Source organism: Canis aureus, chromosome 4 (genome assembly GCF_053574225.1).
Source record: "Canis aureus isolate CA01 chromosome 4, VMU_Caureus_v.1.0, whole genome shotgun sequence".
In the NCBI taxonomy this organism is placed as follows: Eukaryota; Metazoa; Chordata; class Mammalia; order Carnivora; family Canidae; genus Canis; species Canis aureus.
Window position 1 is genome coordinate 71002625 of NC_135614.1, and position 18047 is coordinate 71020671.

Consider the following 18047-nt stretch of genomic DNA (forward strand, 5'->3'; position numbering starts at 1 on the left):
CAAGAATTTCTCCAAAAAGCCTTGCTGAGACATCAATTGGGATTGTGTTGAATATTTAGATGAATTTGGGGGAAACTGACATATTTACACTATTGCATTTTTCTATTCATAGATATGACTGTATTAGTCAGCTTGGCTGCCATAACAGAACACCACAGGCTAGGTGACTTAAACAACAGAAATGTATTTTCTCCCAGTTCTGGAAGCTCAAAGACCAACATCCAGGTACTGGCAGGTTTGGTTTTCAGTAATGCTTCACTTCTTGGCTTATAGCCAGTCACCCCCTTGCTGTGTCTTCATATGGCCCTTCCTTTGTGCACATGTCTGGGGGTGGGCAGGAGGAGAAAGACAGAGAGAGAGAGACAGAGAGAGAGAGAGAATGTTGTGTCTTCTTCTTCTTGTAAGACACCAGTCTTATTGTATCAGGACCCTAGCCTAACAACCTGTCAAATTATTCAAACAAGCCAATTGCATCTTCCCATGGGAACCAGAGGTCACTCCACTCTCTGGTTTTTATTTCCTGGCCTCAGGAAATCTTTAAGGTAGGAAACAGAAGTTGTTGGAATCCAAACTACTTGCCCATATTTTGTGAAGGCCTGAGTCATATAGTTGAAGAGACAGCTAGGATACAGGAGAATGGAATTGTTTGAAGACAGTTGGGGTTGAAAAAGAGACATTGCTTCAGTACCTACAGCTTTGAAGTTTACCTAGGGACTCCAAAACTTAGTTTAATGGCCAATCTTGGAAAATCTTCCATCCTATACTGTCTTAGTGTGACATGAAAACAGAGTTATTGATTTAGATGGACTATGAAGGCTTAGATCAGTATGGAGAAGAGACTACATCTTTTTCCGTAATTATAATTTCCATTGGCCCAACTGAAGAAATGAAGGTCAAACTTAAATTGATTTAAGAAAAGTAAAAAGATTTACATTTCTTGAATATATGAGCTTATGGTTTATATTTTCTAAAATTGCTAGATTGTTACACATGCACGGACTAACTAATGAATAAGTAGTTACTGGCCATTGAGTCAAAGTCTTACAGTTCTATAGAAATGATAAAAGAAAACTTTGGTGCCACCAAAATAAGGGATTATGTATCCATTCACCCCTTCTCAGTGGATACTGGTGTGGGAATTAATGTGTGACCATCCACAACTATTTATAGCAACAAATAGACTAGGATATTATAAGGTGAAACCCCAGACCCCTATAATGTGGGATCTAGTTTTGGTGATGCATAGAGTATCTGTACATATACCACAGGTATTGTTTTCTTTATAAGTACGAAAATTTCTTTGTTTCAAATGACAGGTGATTGGAAGTATTATTTTTATTTTTGGCAAAGGCTTGTAAGGCCTAGGCAGAGAGAATGTTTTGGATACCCAGTTCAGAACCTAATCACCACAGAAGTCAAGTCTGTCACTCAACATATACAGTTACTGTTTGTCACTATTTTGAGATGCTTCTTTCTTGGTCTTGAAAAATCTTCTCAAACAGAAAAAAAAAATTCGCTAAACAATTATAAAATGCCTAATAAGATCTTAACAGGGTTTTTTCTAGGGCTTCTATCTTTGGTGGCTACCTTTTCCATATGACAATTAAATACTATATTATCCAAAGAGAAAACTGAACTAGAATTTTAGATTTTAAAGCCATTATGAAATTTGTCACAGAATAAGTTTCAAGTATTAGCATTGATTTGGTGCATTGCCTTCTGTCTTTTACTATAAATATGTTTTGTAATTTTGGTGAATAGGAAAGGTCACTCACACTCTCCACCATCCCCTATCCCTCCATCACCTCGCATAAAATAACATTTTTATGCTCCTTAAAGTTTTTCCAGGTTTTAGTCTCATCAAATTGTAATCTTTGATAATCTTCATACAACTATGAATAAAATGTAATGATTCGGCCAATCTAAGTGTCATATTTGGTAGGTATTTCATTGATTTCTAAGTTTAAAAAAAGTTTGTTTCTAGAAAATTTTAAATGCATAAACCCTGCAAGTCAAAATGTTTTTATGGCTTGAGGATAATTTAGAGTTTGTAGTTGTAGTAAAATGAATACTGGATGAAAGGCTTAGATTTCTGTCCTGGTTTCACCAATTGCTAGCAATGTGATCTGTTGTTTTTTGAAATTCTTTCTTTCTCTTTCTTTCTTTCTTTCTTTCTTTCTTTCTTTCTTTCTTTCTTTCTTTCTTTCTTTCTTTCTTTCTTTCTTTCTTTCTTTCTTTCTTTCTTTCTTCTTTCTTCTTTCTCTTAAGATCATTTATTTTAATTTTTTTTTTAATTTTTTTTTTTTTTATCCATTTATGATAGTCACAGAGAGAGAGAGAGGCAGAGACACAGGCAGAGGGAGAAGCAGGCTCCATGCACCGGGAGCCCGACGTGGGACTCGATCCCGGGTCTCCAGGATCGCGCCCTGGGCCAAAGGCAGGCGCCAAACCGCTGCGCCACCCAGGGATCCCAAGATCATTTATTTTAGAGAGAGTGAGCATGAGTAGGAGGGACAGAGGGAGATGAAAAGAGACTCTCAAGCAGACTCCATGCTGAGTGCAATGACTGATGGTGGGCTGAATCTGGCAACCTTGAGATTGTAATTTGAGCAGAATGCTTAACTTATTGCACCACCTAGGCATCCCTGTTTTTTTGTTTTTATGTTTGTTTGTTTTTAAGATTTTACTTATTTGAGAGAGCACTTGCGCGCGCGCACACACAAACACACACACACACACACACACACACACACACACACACACACGAGGGGGGGAGGGGCAGAGAGAGAGAGAGAGAGAGAGAAACAGATTCTCCACTGAGCAAGGAGCCTGACATGGGGCTTGATCAGAGGACCCTGAGATTATGACTTGAGCCCAAGGCAGATGCTTAACCAGCTGAGTCACCCAGGCATCCCCCTCTGTTTTTGTTAAATTGAAGTATAGTTGACACACGATGCTACATTAATATCAGGTGTACAACACAGTTGTTCAACATCTCTATGCATTATGCTATGCTCACCACAAGTAGCTACCACCTGTCACCATACAACATTGTTTTAATACCACTGACTATATTCCCTATGCTGTGCATAACTTTTATCTCTATAAATTATGCATTCCATAACTGGAAGCCTATATCTCCTACTGCCCTTCACCCATTTTCCCATCCTTTCACTTCCTATCAATGCAATCTTAAGTATATTTTCTATGAGCTTCATTTTTTGTATTTGTACAATGGAAATTCAATCCTTGCTTCTCTAATCTCACACTTTATTGTGAGAATCCAAGAAGATAATGAATGTGAAGATGTTTTGTATTGAGTGAAATGTTCTATAGATTTGGGTTATTATCTGCTACAGAGCTGTCCTTTCATAGACAAGGAAAGCAAAGCCCAGTTTTTTAGTCATTCAAGGTCAAAGAAACAACTCTGAGAAATAGAAAGTTTTAATATAATAATTCTGAAGCACTCTGATAAGCCTTCTGGATTTTCTCTATTCTAGATTGTATATTCTTGCCCCATACCCAGATCTGTTAATGTAAAAAGTAAGTAAAAGACAGATCATTTCTACAGTGGTTAAGTATATCTTCCATTCCATGATTGCTTCTAGCTATCCACTTGCAGCTAAAAAAAGAATGAATTTTGAGGGGCATATGTGATTTTTAGTTGCAAGCATAAACACACTTATTCCCTAGGCTCCCTGAATATAGCAAAGTCATGTCAGGTCTCGGTAAACTATGGGAGATGCCATTGCTGTGACTTCATGTAATCTTTAAGAGGTTTCCTTTTTGCTTACTTTGTTTAGGAGAGGAGGATCTCTCTCAACTCTTTTTACTGTTAAATCTATACTACTTAGAACACTACCTTGCATATGATAGGGTTCAATGGATATTTGTTAAATAAATGCTTTTATAATGAGAACTCAAATGAGTTACTAATAGTCATTTGTGTGTATTTGGAAAGAATGTGGTTGGTAGATTTAAATTTATTGTGTATCAAAAATTTTATAAATGATACTGGGATATGTGTAGGAAAAAAACCCCCATTCTTGGAGTTTCCTTTTTGATATCTAGGCAGGTGGGAGATGGAGTGGGGAGAGCACTGAGAGCAAAGAACAATGAGAATTCAAGTTTTACAGAGAAAAGGAGCAAAACTTTACTCTGTAGCCTCAGGTAGCAATGGATTCTTGAGCGTAGAATGTATTGGGACATGTCAATATCATAATTGGCAATAGAAAAAAATTATAGGAGATCATTTCTGAGATAAGACATTTAGACAAAAAAACCATACTAAAGATATAAAGACAACGTAGAGAGGGGCACATGAGGAATTCTAAAAAGAAAAAAAAATAGTTTCCCAAATGTGAGTGTGTATAAATAAATGTGTTTATATATATATATAATCATATACATGTGCACCAATTATGTGTATGCATGTACATAGCAAATGTATTTTATTCTCTATTTGAACTTTCCATCAATATGCAAAGGCAAAGCAATATTAAGTTACTTTCTTGGTTTCATGTTTTTCAGGAAGAAACAGGGGCTTAGCTGATAACGAATGTGTATGGCCTTTGAAATCAAATTCTGTGGGGATCCCTGGGTGGCTCAGCGGTTGAGCACATGCCTTCGGCCCAGGGCCTGACCCTGGAGTCCTGGGATTGAGTCCCACATCAGGCTCCCTGCATGGAGCTGCCTTCTCCCTCTGCCTGTGTCTCTTCTTCTTCTCTCTCTCTGTATCTCACATGAATAAATAAAACCTTTTGAAATCAAATTCTGGTTCAGCTGTTTAACCTCTTAGAAACTCAGTCACCTCATCTTTAAAATGCAGATAATAATAATGAGATTTGTTGAGATACTTAAATATGTAACTACCCAGCCTAGTGGCTTGACATGTGATCTTCCCTGAGTGTCCCTTGGTGGGGATGCAAAAGCAATATATGATGTGGATCCCTTAACAATATTTTGGGGGAGCCAAGATGTATTCATGTGACACAAAGAACAATAGGTAAATGGTAAGATGTTAAACTAAATCATAGGCAAACACTATACAGTACAAAGAAAAAATTCTATGACCAGGTGAGGAAGGACAGTGACTGATCTTACTTACCAGTCAGTGAAAAGAAATGGGACTGCCAGGCGTGGGCAATCTTTCTGGGAAATCTGCTGCTTCTGTAGAAGAACAAGGGAGCAGTTTTCACACGACTCATTGACACGGTCTCTGTACCACACTTAAATAAGATAAATTATTATGTTAACTAGAGACTGGATACTTTGGGAGAGGATATATTTATTTCCAAAGAGATTTTTTTTTAATTCTCTGAGGTTTTAAGAATGTAAATTTGCTCAATCTCGGATTTCTTGAATTTACCTAATTTGGGAAGAGGGATTTATAAGGTATCATAAGATTAAGATATCCTAGTAGAGAAGAGAGCAAATCAAACATAATCCTAGAGAAATAATTTCCTGTTTTAATCTTCGTTTTGCTCTTTCCCCACCCCCTTGGGAAACTTTGCTATGCTAAAAATGTAATTAAAATGAAAAATATGACTTTTGTATTTTGTTAGCTTCTTATCTCTGCTATAAAAATACTTGAATATATCATCAGACCAACCACTCCAAGGAGGTATCATGCTGCTTCTTAGGGAAAATTGCAGCTGCTAGATAGTCTGTGTTTTGAGGGGATATTAAGAAATATGAAAGGATTGAACAGTTTTGAAAACACTTTGTTAAGAGTCTGAGATCTGACAAATTATGCAGAGACTCAAAGCACTGAGATCCCATTATTGGGAAAAATTGAAGTGTGCATATGTGGACCTTCTCTGCCAATCTAGGCTAGTTTTTGGAATACGTGTTTTTATGCTTCAAGCAATAAAAAACATGGAAAGCAATAGTAATGGGAAGAAAATATACATAGTTTCTACTCACATAACTTTTATTTCACACCTTTTCCTTTAAATTGAATCAGGTATAAAACTGTTTTAGAGCTGAAACAGTGTGTCTGCGAGTCAGCTTTTCATAGGGTATTGTAACAGGATCCTGTGTACCTCACAAAATCAGGGATATAGGATACAGATACCACACACACACACACACACACACACACACACACACACACACACAGAGTTATTCAAAATGTCAGGTGACCCATATAAACAGATATTTCTGGTTGGGGGATCATCATTTAACCTGATGGTATCACAACTCTATTTTGTAATCTGGATCCAAATGCAAATCATGGAAGTGTCAACACTGTTAATATTCTGGTGGTAGATGAGTTGGCAGTCTGGGCATCTGGTTAGCTTAGAGAGAAGCTAACAGCTATACTTCTCGTTTAGTGGGTGCAACTTGACTTGCCACAGGGCTGGCAGGCATTTTTAAAGCTGGGTTACTTTCATAACAAATACCAGATGCCAGCTAGATTTGTAAACATGAGCCAGGTTTCAAATAAATCTGGTTGAACTTAAATATTAATGTGCCCTACTGGAAACTCTGTGTTCTACTCATATAGCTTTCCAAAGCTTCACACATGCAGTTTAAGGAATGAATTCCTGAGGCTCCAGGGTGGGGAGGTGGAGTGAGAGCTGGGGGTAGCGGTTGCCAGTGTGTGATTTACAAGGAATGGAGTTGGTTTCTAAAGGCCAAAGAGGCTGGAGGGCAAAGAAGGAGCACTTCTGTTTCATTGGGGTGTGGGGGTGTGGGGAAGACTTTGTGATACTGAAGGACCATTATGATGAAACCAGGAGGCTTTATGTCCTGTTTCTCTCAATGCCAAGTAATAGTGGACTGAAACTAGGAGATGTGAGTTGGAGACTTTTCTTTTTTATGAATGATATGAACTCTTCACTTTCTGGGCCTTAGTGTTTGTAGTTATCATGTACAAGTGAGTATAGTAATATTTCCTACTGTACATATAATTCAAGAATTGTAAGAGTAAATCGAAATACAACTGTGAAGTTTTGTTACTCTAATGGTTCTCTGGAAAGCTCTAGAGACACCATCATATTCTCTACAAATATCTTCTTGCTTCTATTGTTATATATATTTTGAAGTATGTTTTGGAATTTATTTGACTTTAAATTTTTAGCAAAATGAGATAATGCATGATCTCATTATTGAACTTAAGTACACGCATCCTGTGCTTGTTTTTTATATATGAAAATCATTGAATGGACATGTGAAGTCAGAATTCTACTGCACAAGGAATGACATTTATATTTATATTTATAAATAAAATCTTTCATAAAATGGTACAGTAAGTATTGCATACATGAGTTAGTATTTAAAGACAACTAAATCATGGTTACATTTTGATCTCACATGTTGTGGTTGGCTGACTTTGAGAAAGTCATTTTGCTACTACTGGCCTCAGTCTCCATATCCATACAATGGGGCTATGTTTCAAGGTTAGGAAGACATATGCATGTTAACTATTTAGTACAGTTCCTGGCTCATAGAGAGCACAATATTAATGTCAGCTATTAATACTGAATATTATTTAGAAGACAGTTTTCTGCTAAGCTTTAAAAAATTGAGCTTATTGAATAAAATTAAATAAATATATAATCAGCATGATTACTTTGGCACAAAGATAAAGGAAATTGATAAACATTTAAAGGAATGTTTATCAATTCTCTTTGTCTATTCTGTTTAACACTATACTCCAAGATTTACAAAGATGAGTAAAGTATAGTCAATATATGAAAAAGTTCATGTGCTGGGGATGCACAGTATGACCAATGACTTTACAGTTTAACTAGTCATCTGATGGAGCAGTCATGGAATTTCAGGGAAGAGACATTTGCATCTGAGTCAACCTCATTATGAGGCAAGGATAGGAGTTAAGTCTCCAGAGAGATTTCTTAGATGAGAAGATGCTTAAGCTGAGTCTCAGTGGTAGTAAAGGAAAGGAGACGATTTCCAGGCAGAGAAATAGGATTGGCCAAGTTGCAGTGGCCTGGAAAAGTCTGGCAAGTTCATCAAAATGAGTAGGTGTCAGACTGTCTTGTAGGAAATATTGCTTTGGGAATGTGATGAAAGAATGCACTATCCAGGAAAAGAGACACAGAAGAGGATGTGGGTTCTGCCTTGAAGGCCGACCTTTGACAAAGTGATTGGGACCATGAATGAATGAATGAAAGAATGGAGGGGAGGAGCATGGACAGAAGTAAACCAACAAAACAAAACAAAGTTCAGATAAAGATGTTGCTGCGATCCAGATGATGATATAAACTAAGTTGGTGGCAGAAGTAGAAACAAGTGGAGGAATGAGAGAGAGAGGGATCAAGGTGGTAGAACCAACTGTCATATGAGAAAGAACATAGGATAAAAGATGAGTCATAGATTTCAGCCTTGGTCAACTCAGAGCAAAATAACCTGTTCCTTAACATCCTTCAGGGAACTTTTTTTTTTTTTTTTCCTGATTTCTTCTCATCTCTGTAATTGGCTTAGTGCCTAAATCTTTCAAAAGGTATTATGTTTCAGAGCAATTTCCCAGAAAATAAGCATCACCAGGTATCAGATTTAGAAATCCGAGCAACACCTTACTTCATCCATCCACTCTCAGTGACTTTGGTGATCTTCCCTGCACATTAAATTCAATTGGATAATTTGTTTTATGTAAAGTACACCCAAACCAAATGTGATGTTTGGGGTAAAAACACATTTAAAAAAAAATACTAAGCCTGAATTGAAAGTATGTATGTGAAAACTTTTAGATCAGTATAATGTAATACCTAACCTTAATTGAAAATTTGCCTCCATTTCCAGAAACATGAAATACTATGTATAAACAGATAACACTCAATTTCAGAGGGGATCTTGAATCTTTCCTAAAGTCTGCTAATGAATCCCAACATAAAAACCTCTGATCTACGTGACCTATTAGGTCCTTCCTAGCAATCTATGTGAGAAAGAATGTGTATATAAAGACAGGAAGCTGAGGGATAGGAAAGACAAAGAATGTATGAAGAAAACTATAGCCCTATTTTCTTCCTCCTCCTTCTTCTGATTATTATTATATGTAATCCCATATTATTATACATTATTGTTAATTATTACAATTATCTTGATTTAGTACACTGAATTTTAATGCAAAGTGTATTATTAAGTTGACCTAAGTTTGATAGCTCAGCCAATAGCTTAATGTGTCTCTTTAATTTATCACTTAAGATAAAATCTACTACAAGTGTAAAAATTAACCCTAACCAAACCAAACTGAACCAAATAATTCCTTACTTTCCCAGAACAAGAGAAGATTCCTTTTCTCCACTTGGATATGCATGTTTTCTTAATAATACTTCTTTAAAAAAAGATTTTTATATATTTATTCATGAGAGACACACAGAAAACCAGAGACACAGGCAGAGGGAAAAGCAGGCTCCCTGTAGGGAGCCTGATGTGGGACTCAATCCCAGGACCCTGGGATCACAACCTGAGCGAAAGGCAGATGCTTAACTACTGAACCACCCAGGTGCCCTTTTAACAATATTTCTAACAAAAACATCTAGAAATATTTGTGACAGGTTGTATTGGTGGGAGATGTACATTTGGAATGGGTCCAAGTGTGTTGGATGTGTAAAGAAAGAGACTGAAAGGTGCTTTTGCATGTTATTTTCTAACCTGATTAATCTGTCCTTGTATCTATTTTAGTTATGATTAATAATTATATCTGTCAGGTTGGCAAGATGGTCAGCTCTTGACCCTGAAACACCATACTTTGAGTTGGTTTTTATGAAAAGGAGATGGAGAAATTAAAAAATATGCCTTACATGTACACTTGTCTTTTTATTATTGCTCAACAAAATAACAATTTGCATTTACTTTTCTCTCCAAAGCATCTAGTTATGAATCATTTTCCAACTTGGGAATTTTCAAAATTGAACCACTTCTAAACAACCCATATCAAGTTCTTATTTGGTTATTTCTTTGGTCGACTGGAGTTTTTATCCTCTCTGTAAATCTAAAGTTAGTTGCAACTTTGATTTTGATATTTGACTCTTGAATAAACGTCATAAATGTGGTGACAGAATTATGTATGAATTTCAAAAGTTATATTTAGTGCAAGGTCTTCACCAACTGCCTTAGTAAGTTTAACATATTGTGGTTTTTATTTTAGTTTAAAACGGAAAATGCACTTAGTTTCTCAGTATTCCCAGGATTTAAAACAGTCAGTGAATCACCAAAACAAACAAAGCAGGAGAAATCACAATATTTATGAAGAATCCACAGTATGTATAAGAATATGAAAATCACCAAGAAAATGAAAACTATTTCTAAACAGTGCTTTATATTCAATTATTCTAATTTCAGGTGCAAATATAAGCCATGTGATACATTAACTTTTTTTTTTTTATTTTGAACATGTATGTGGCTGGCTTTACGGAAGAGCAAAGGTTAAAATTTTGCAAACAGCTGCATACTGTTTGTAAAATTGGAAGGCCTGGAAGGAATAAACTTCGTGGTTAAAAGCTGCGGAGTCAGGTAGAGATGTATTCAGAGCTTGGCTCCCTCTCTTGCTGATAGAGTAAAGTGAGCAATTTCTTAATTGTAAAATGGAGATATTGCCCTTTCTTTATGAGACTGTTTAAGAGATTAAATCAAATGACATGCATCACCTTATTTTAATGGCTTTATAAGACTTTAATGCTGTTGGCATGATCTGCTTCACTCCTTCTGTCCCTCTTAGAATGTAAAATCACACACAGAGAGACTGTTCACTATTGCATTTCTTACTTAAAAAAAATATTTTGAAGTGTAGTTGACACACAATGTTACCTTAGGTTCAGGTGTACAACATAGTGATTCAGTAGGTTTATAGATTATATTGTGCTCACCACAAATGTTGCTACCATCTATACAATGCTATTACAATATCATATATATTTCTTGCTGTACCTTTTATTCTTGTGATTTATTCATTCCATACCGGAAACCTGAATTTCACCTTCTTCTTCATCTATTTTGCCCATCCCCCCATCTGTCAGTCCTCTAGCAAACATCAGTTTGTTCTCTGTATTTATCAGTCTGTTTCTGCTTTCTGCTTTCTGTTTGTTTACTTGTTTATTTGTTTTGTTTTGTGTTTTAGATTCTACACGTAAGTGAAAGCATCTACTATTTGTCTTAGCAAAATGCCTTCTGGGTCCATCTGTGTCGTCACAAATGGCAATATCTCCACCATTCCATTTCTTAGAATAGTATACGCATATTGTAAATGTTTTATATATTTTTTAATTTTTTTATTTTATTTATGATAGTCACAGAGAGAGAGAGAGAGAGAGAAAGAGGCAGAGACATAGGCAGAGGGAGAAGCAGGCTCCATGCACCGGGAGCCCGACGTGGGATTCGATCCCGGGTCTCCAGGATCGCGCCCTGGGCCAAAGGCAGGCGCCAAACCGCTGGGCCACCCAGGGATCCCTGTAAATGTTTTTTTTGTGTTTTTTTTTTTTTTTCCTGTAAATGTTTTATAGATATTGAATCAATGGGTCAATGTTTAATACCAAGCTAAAAGGATTTTGTATTATTTTCTGCGGCAATGAAAGCCACCAAAGTTTTTAAATGTGAGGAGTAGTCAGTGGTGGTAGCAAAATAAGGTATCAAAGAATATAGACCTAACAATGATATTAAATACGTGGTTGAGAAATGAAGTGGAGATCAATCCTGGTGGGAGGAATCATTACTTAGATTTGATTTCACATGACTTTGGAATGATAAAATGAGTTTCAATAATCTTCATCTTAAAATAAATTGTTCCACATTAAAAACCATGCCTTTTTGGTTTGATACCTTACAATTATCTCATCATTTCTAAAATATTAAGCCTAAGATCTAAATCTCTAAATATTTCTTATTAATTAGAGAGTAAAATGGTTGCAGGAGAAAGGCATGATTTCTGCTGAATAGAAGTACCACTGATTCATCAGTCTTCCTACTTTTGAGGAATAGAGGAAATGCTGAAATGTCATTTCTATACGCATGTTGTGGTCTCACTTTTGAAAGTTTGCACATCCAGTCTGTTCCAGGCTGGCCCGTATTTTGTTTGGATTTGTATGCTCAGAGGACAGAGGGGCCACTTTCCATCTTGCTCATGCATCTGAGCCAAGGCTGAAGTGCCCTTGAGATTTCAACAGGAGTACTGAATTTTGCAGAGTTATGCCAAGTTCAGAAGAAGATGAAAAATGAGCCATGCTGAGTAATTGGCCTTATTTTCGGAGTCTCTCAGTGAAACAGAAATATATGTAGTACTGCTTAGATATGAAGCTAAAGATTTTCAGCGACCACAGGAATTGACACTGATGTACAACAACAGATCTTTCTTGTTCCTGTATTTGCCTGAATAGAGAACACATTTATATTTCCTTCCTTCTACCTGCCTACATCATTATTTTACACTTCTCAATCTTTTGTCTATCTCTAACATCTCCTTTCTTCTCATTCCCAGCAGGTTAGCTCAGCTGATATCTCAGTCATTGTGACATACCAGACAAGAACTACTACTTCATCTTTCCTCCATAAAAATCTGTAACCTACTTGCATGCTTACTGCTTCTGCTCTCTCTCTCTCCCTCTCTTTCATACATAAATTAATATAGATTTATTTTATAAATATATAAAATTTATATTTTCTATATATACATGTTTATGTATAATAGCATTATGGAGTAGTCCATAATGTGTGTATATATTATATATATATAAAGGGTCACTGCTCCTCACAGAGAACCCCCTTCCATCTGGGATCTGGATCCTATCCCTTCTCACCTATTACTGACTTTGTTTCTCTAATTACTTCACTCCACCCTCAACCTCTTCTACACCGTCTCTCCTTCTCTACAGAATTAGTTCTATGGACAAACAACTCTTAATAATCTCTTCTTGTTCTCCTGCATCTTCAGCTAACAGCAATTTCCATGTAACCTTTGACAGGAAATTTCCTACAAGAGTTATTTTCAGAAGCTTTTGTATTTTGCACCTTCCATTCTTCCTTTCATGGCTCTAATTCAGAAGTGAGATGACTGGGCCAAACTTACACAAATGTAAAAATTGAATAAATTTTGCAAGTATATTAATATAGATTATATGAGTGTATATTTTCACCAAAAAGGCTAGTTCCACCACAATTCTGAGGTTTTGGAAAGGCTAATGAAAAACCTTTTATCTCATGGTGCGTGAAAAGCTCTGTTATTTTGGAATGGACCTAAAAAGGTTTTTAACAGAAGTTAATCTAAAATGAGGAAGGATTCACATTAAAATGCATTGATTTAATTCAAATGTTATTCTATTTGTAACTATAATAACTTTGGGGGGTAAATGCAGTAAACTAGGTTCACAGATTTGTCTTCATTTTCTTCCACACATTTCTGAAGATAATAGCACAAATCCAAGAAAGTCTCATATATGTCCAGGCTCATATCTATATTATTCAACATATCTCCTAGGTTTATAGATTTAAAAATTTAAAAATTTATAAATTATTTTCTTGAACAGGCATAACTATTCTCCATCCAGTAGCCTGGATGCAATGTGCATGGAGTATTTTTTTAATGTCATCATTTCTCAAGAAGAAAAAATACAGTCAAAATTAGCTTATTAAGTTGATATTTTATTTCAATGTGTTTCAATGCATAATTCATAATTATTATATCTGTCAACTCATAGATTACGTAGACCCTCTTAATGTGTTTAATGAGTTTTTCAATAACTCTGTAAGGCATTAGTCCAAACACAGTTTTTCTTAGTAAACTGAAAGCTAATAATAACATCTGTGAAACTTGCGATCCCTTTTTTATACTTAATAAATTTGACAGTTTATTTGCTTGGCCAAATAATTGGACATGACAGCTAAGACTCTTTTAAAAATAAATTAAACATCACAATTTCATCATCTTTTACACATAAATATTTCCTTGTACAAATAGTCAGCCTTTGAAGATGTTTAATAAATGATAATATTCGCGCTTCATCATTGATCATTTTGGAAGTTTCTTTTTGAGACATATTGCAACTTTTATTTTCTATGCGTTGACTGTATCAGAGTGCCAAAGCACTCTCAGGACATACATTCAAGTTGCAAATTAAAGACAATTAGCAATAGTATGGATTTTCAGAAGGTTCACGTGGCCAAAGTATTTGGTTATAAACAGATATATTTGGATATAACAGATATTCTGGTGAATATGTTACATTGTCCTGAAGACAATTCATATAGAAACCACATTGGAAGAAAATTTTAAGTATGAAAAATTTAAGTATTGATGAGTGAAGCAACCAGAAGGATTTTAAATTTGTTCATCCATTATAGAAAATAATTTTTAATTATTAAACAAAATTGAAAATATGTATTATTTCTTGTTATTCAAAAATTTTAAGGCTATACTCACAACTACTTATTTGCACTTGGCTATGATAACAAAGATTCTATAGCATACTGTTTTAACAGGAAAAGAAGTTGAAACAAATAACAAAGTCCTTAAAGAATTGAAAGAATAAATAAAACATGAAATTTTGAGACGCCTGGTTGAGCATCTACCTTTGCCTCAGGGCATGATCCTGGGGTCCTGGGGTCGAGTCCTGCATTGGGCTCCCCACAGGGAGTCTGCTTCTCCCTCTGCCTGTGTCTCTGCCTCTCTCTCTGTGTCTCTAATAAATGAATAAATAAAATCTTTCAAGAAAAAAATATGAAATTTTGATCTATAATAGTTGAAATAAAAATATTACACAGCAATAGAAAAGAGTGCAAGAGTACAATAACTGCATGCAAGATTAAAAATTAATATCAAGGCATATTTTAGAGAAAAATGCTAATTTCAAAGGTTATATAGAATACAACACATTTACATGAATATTAAAAACATGCAAAAGGAAGAAGTATCTTGTTTAAGGATACAAACATTCCTGGAAATAGTCTAACAAGAAGAAGGTGAATACAAAATTTAGAATAGTGGAAGAAGGGAGGGAAAGAATGGAACAAAAAAAGAATCAAGGTGATAGATATGCAGGTGTTTATTGTATTTTTACTTTGTACCTCATATATTATTTATAAATATTACCTTGTAGCTATTTAGTATTGGACAAAAACAAATTTTCAAAAACTCAGTTGAACATTTCAGGAATTAAGCTTTGGGAAAAGACATTGTTTTATTTATTTATTTATTTATTTATTTATTTTTTTATTATTTTTATTTTATGATAGGCACACAGTGAGAGAGAGAGAGGCAGAGACACAGGCAGAGGGAGAAGCAGGCTCCATGCACCGGGAGCCCGATGTGGGATTCGATCCCGGGTCTCCAGGATCGCGCCCTGGGCCAAAGGCAGGCGCCAAACCGCTGCGCCACCCAGGGATCCCAAGACATTGTTTTATATGTCCATCTTGGCTCAGTAAGTTTATTGCTCTAGTTAGGGCTTACTTGGAAACCAATTCAGCTAACTCAAAAAAGAGGCGGGATACATTCTGAAAATACCAATATTTCATGCATATTATGCCCAGACAGGCCTTATGGGGTTTAGAACCAGGATATAACACAAGAGGGATAGAAGCAGATCTCTCTGTCGGTCTTCTTTTTTCTGGTTCCTTCCCTCTCTCTTGCATGTTCTCTCTTGTATGAGCTCTTAGATTTGTCCCTTGCCCACAACACCAACTTTGTCTGGTATTCCACAGTTTCTTTCTTAGCGCAGTGACTCAGTCCACATCATTACACACTAATTCTCAAATATGCCTACTCTGGCTGTCCACAACCCCTCTGTTGCTTAGTATGTTGGTAAGGCCACAGAATCTGACTCGTTACTGATCATTTTGACTGACTTGGAGCCGGTTGCTTACCATTCATCCCATTAGCTATGGCCAGAATGAAAGTGATAGGACAAGACGCAATGTGCATCCTACAGAGGCTGAGGTCTGGAGACAGATTCTGAGAAGAGAGAGTGGGACAGGGCAGCCACTTCAAAATACACTCAGATTTATATTACGTTGAGTCTTAAGTTTCTCCATATGGGGCTTGTGGTGCTTCCAGTCATTCAATCTGAGCTAACTATTCTTGGGATAAATAAACATTTCCCTAGTGGATGTTGTGATCTCCTAGCCTCTGCATTTTTGTTTCTTTAAGGTGATGATGTTCTGCTACTCCAGGAACTTCAATTAGAGATCAGGAGAATGGAAATTGAATTGTCTTCCCCTGAGATGACTAGTTCCCTGATGAGGCGTTTTAGATTTCAAAGAGCTGTCTAGCAGCTGGTGCGTCCTCCCTAATATTAAACCCTCCTTTACCTTTCCTTTATGCACGTTGGTAGTAGGATAGAAGTGGTAAACTTCCAGAATCTCTTAGTTTTCTCTGTGGGCCCACTAGATCAAGTCAGTTTGGTGGGATAGATTACCTACTTAAGCCACTGCTGCAGGAAATGAAAGGGACCGGCTGAAAGGGTATGGGTTGGTGACCAGGGAGCTACTTTTAGTACAGAAAAACCCCACAGCTCATTGTAGGCAGAAGAGCTACGCTTCCCGTGCTGGACATGCATCTGGATAGTGTCAGATCCCATCCTCCCTTCTGGATTCTGCTATGTCGTTTTGTGAAACAAGCGTCTACAGGTTGTGTTCACCAGCCTCCTCTGACCTCCCAATTCCTATTAGGTTCTGCCTAAGAAGCACTAGTGGGAGAAAGAAGAAGAAATGAAACTTCCCTCTTTGCATTTCAGTACTTCTTTTTGTTTACCCTGCTCTTCTGGTCCTCTGTGTTAAAGTCATGTTCTAGAACTATTTGGGGTGTTTTTGTTTTACTTACTAAGCCCAGAGGCATGGGTAGCCACTATCATGTCCTGTTCTGGTTAGGTGGGGGCTTTTACACACTACTTGGCCCATTTGAGGCCACCTGTCTGAAACTCAGAAGAGGAATTTTGGAGGAAATTTGGAGGAAGAGGAATTTTGGAGACACTCGAGTGTCACCTTGCTCTTTCAGTGTGGTAAAATTCCTGGCAAATAAGAAACCCAGGTACGATGCTTGTGTTGGTTGCTGTTAATCCTTACTATATCAGGTTGAATCTAAAAAGTGTTTTAGCTCTTCCTAAATTGGCTGTCTATGTTTAACCAAATTACTTTATCAAATTGAGTTGGAGGGCACTATAAAAAACAGGTTTCAAAATTTAGCCATAAAAAATGTACCACTTCAAGACAAGAATCAAGTGATTTATGAATGACCTCCCTCTAGAAGCACTGGCAGTCAAGCATGAAATTTTATAAATGATTGCCACTAATTTTGAATAATCCATCCAGCACTCTACTTGAGACTATTTTAAAAATATAATCCACTTAAGTTTTTAAGCACCATATCCCTTCTGATTGCATATAGTATAGGAGTCTTCTCCACTAAGGAAGGATGGGTTCTAAAACTAGTCCTTGAATATGCTTTTTACTTCCTCTGCTGTTTTCCAATCAAAAATTTGCATGCATCTTTTCATTTATGAGGACAAATGAAAATAAGAGAAACCATAACAAAATGCTATTTGTGAGCAAGTGTTGAAAAAAGCATTATTAACATGAGGATGTCTAAAGCTGGTATCTACTTCTACACTCCTTTCACAGAACCATCCCAAAATAGCATGCATGAGGGCATATCTCCAAGGGGATGTATTTGTTTTTTTTTTTTTAAGATTTTATTTATTTATTAATGAGAGAGAGAGGTAGACACACAGGCAGAGGGAGAAGCAGGCTCCATCCAGGGAGCCCGACGTGGGACTCGATCTTGGGTCTCCAGGATCAAGTCCTGGGCTGAAGGCGGCGCTAAACCGCTGAGCCACCCGGGCTGCCCAAGGGGATGTATTTGTAAAGACATTCTGGAATTCTATCCAAGTGCATGAGAGTCTTTAAAAGTGGGGTGTTTCTGAACATAAATGCTCCTGAATTCTCAAATGTTGTGCTTGGAACAAAAAACTTCCAAGTTGTAAAATTCAGAACTGTAAAAATAAAGACATGAAAGTGAGGACCAATCAGTAGCCTAATTTGAGTCCGAGGCAAGAAGCAGCAGCATCAGGATTTGTAACTACAATGAAGTAAGTAGAGACTCA

At 36.5% G+C, this 18047-nt stretch overlaps 1 long non-coding RNA gene across 1 annotated transcript in view; it reads right to left on the bottom strand.

Moving 5' to 3' along the window:
- The window catches only part of LOC144311938 (uncharacterized), a 117566-nt gene that overhangs the window by 17533 nt on the left and 81986 nt on the right, over nt 1–18047 (bottom strand). Inside the window, exon 3 of the long non-coding RNA XR_013377411.1 lies at nt 5108–5169. This is a non-coding gene — a long non-coding RNA (uncharacterized LOC144311938). The remainder of the gene's footprint in view (nt 1–5107; nt 5170–18047) is intronic.